General features: G+C 42.5%; 1 long non-coding RNA gene across 1 annotated transcript; it reads left to right on the top strand.

Moving 5' to 3' along the window:
- Window positions 1–482: 482 nt before the first annotated feature.
- LOC105358124 (uncharacterized) lies at window positions 483–1,611 on the top strand. Its single transcript, XR_002289166.3, has 3 exons — window positions 483–618; window positions 840–929; window positions 1,061–1,611. It is a non-coding gene; the product is annotated as an uncharacterized LOC105358124 (long non-coding RNA).
- Window positions 1,612–2,452: the final 841 nt, after the last annotated feature.

Below are 2,452 nucleotides of genomic sequence, written 5' to 3'. Positions count from 1 at the left end.
GAGGGGATGGATTTTCCACCATTCTGGAGTTGCTGAAGGTGTGAGGCAGCTGTCTGGTGGGGGCTTACTCTCCAGCCCCCGCTCAACCATGTGGACTTGAATGCCCATGGGGGGAACTACAGTGGCGCCCAGAAGGACGTGATGTGAACGGCCTCCCTGCTCTGAACCGGAGCTGCGTTCTCTTGTTGGACCTCGTCATGGTTTGTCCGTGAACAGACACCATGTTTGACCCCAAAGGTGTTCAGGTCATTACACGTGGCTCCAGGAGTCATGGTCTACTTTGGAACTGATGAAAGAGGAACCTCTGGATTTGTTATTGCACAACATAAGACAGTGAGGAGTCTGAACAAGATTTAGTTTTACTGACAAAAACAGAAACTGGTTTTAAGAATGAACCTGATATCTTGACGGTTGTAAATAGGCTTATGAAAAACCTCAAACTCTGCTCCATTTGTCTCCAACTGTCTAATATGGGATGAAATGTTCTTGGCTGTCATGATGATGAAAGCGTTCCCTGCAGACATGGAACAAAGTTCTATGTGAGCCCCGCCCACTTTGAGTCTGATTTAAGGATGAGACTCAGCCTCAACCAGCACAACTTCAGCTTCAGCTGCTCTGGTGAGTTTTCTTGATGTCCTGCTTTCATTCATTTGATGTTTTCATCAAACATTCTTCTAGAATGTCTCCATTTCTTTCAAATGATGCTGTGGTCTTTGTCCTGTTTTAGTTCTTTAGAAAGTTCTTGGTTTTTGTGTATTTTCTACAGACAAATGTTAGGATCTTGGTGTGTTTTAGGCTAGGAGTTGGTTAAGATTGTTGGATTTTCTAATCTTTTTCAGTCTGGTCCTGCTCCAGACCGTCTTCAGAGGAAACAACTTCTCCCAGAAGTCTAAGGGAAGAAACTTTTCCTCCTTTTGCAACAAGCTCAGGTTTGTCAAATGTATCAAGTTTGAAAAAGTCATTTGGTTCTGCTGTGTTTTTATAATGAACAAAGCAAAATATCTGCTTCTTTATCTTCATTAACTGTCATTCTAAAAAATACATTTTTTTTCTATTTTAGTCTTTTCAAGTCAACGACAACATGCCGTACATAGCACCATATAGCCTTGTTGGTGGACGAGGAGGAGACCCGTTCAGTTTTAACGGTGCACAAAATGGAGCTGTGCTTAAAAAGCTGGATGTGTGGGCCGGACCAACCCAAGTGAGATGTATAAAGATCCAGATGTCTGACGGAAATGAAAGGATGTTTGGGAGAGAGGGTGATAATCATTACTCTTTCACTTTTGAGGATGGAGAAAAATTTTCCTCTCTCACTCTTTGGCCCAACAATGCTGGAAATCGTCTGGGTGGCTTTAAATTCACAACATCAAAGAACCGAAATTTTGAGGCTTTTATGACAAATGGAAAGCCTTCGGTACCGGCAACACCAGTAAATGTTGGCTCTGGAATCTGTTTTGGAGTTCAGGGCAGGTCAGGATTTGAAATTGATGGATTTGGGTTCATGTTCTTCAAAGTTTCTTAGTGAAACGGTTCTGGAGGGCTAGATGGTGAAACAATAACCTGTGTGGGTTCAGCTTCTTGATGAGGACAGAAATCAATGTGTTTGACAGAAATGATTTCACCTTCTAGCCTCCAGACAAAGACAACAGCTAATGATATCTGCTGTCATGAAAAGGGTTTGGTTCTTTGAAACAATCAGATGACATCTTTGAACAGATGTGTTCCTGCTGCATCTGTGGCTGATGGGGACAATCACCTCTTTGATGGTTTTTCTTTGATTTCTTCATCTAGTTTGTGTTTTTTTCTTTGGACTTTTACTGCAGTTTTCTGAATGTTTCCATCAGATTTTTGAATTTGCTGTCATTTTTCCTGCTGTACTGAGAAACTCCTGATGATTTTCCTGTTATTGTCACTGGAATCCAATGTTTCTGTTGTCCTCATCATCTCTTCTGGAAATGGCATTCTATCAGTAAATCTTGTTGGTGTGGACGCTGGAAAAAGCCCTTCAGTTCATGTCAAATCACTGTTTGTGCTCATCTAGTCTGTATGATTTGGAAAATAAAAACCTCAACCAAATCAGGAGTGCTATGAATTCTTAGACTGAACACAAATACATGTTGAAACATTTCTACCAGTTTGGGAGCATCCCTAAAGATGTAGGGGGTTAAACCCCTCCCACAAGGAAGGTGACGGCAACACCAATGTCACGTCTGGATGATGCAGATGCCGACCAATCACAAGAGACGGCAGCTCAACAGCTCCAGAACAATAAGGAGGTCAACAGAGACGTCTTTCAAAAAAGACAACCATACACACACTAGTACACACACTAGTACTCACACAACCATGCACACACATGCACTAACACACACACATGCTGATGTGGGGAACCACTGGGAATGAATGGCGTCTCTGGCTGAACTGTCTGTCAGGGAGGTCTTCACCCCCCACA

Source organism: Oryzias latipes, chromosome 19 (assembly GCF_053564925.1).
Source record: "Oryzias latipes strain Hd-rR chromosome 19, Olatipes_Hd-rR_3.1".
Taxonomy (NCBI): Eukaryota; Metazoa; Chordata; class Actinopteri; order Beloniformes; family Adrianichthyidae; genus Oryzias; species Oryzias latipes.
The sequence above is the reverse complement of the archived record's forward strand: the minus strand, read 5'-3'. Positions and strand labels throughout refer to the sequence as shown.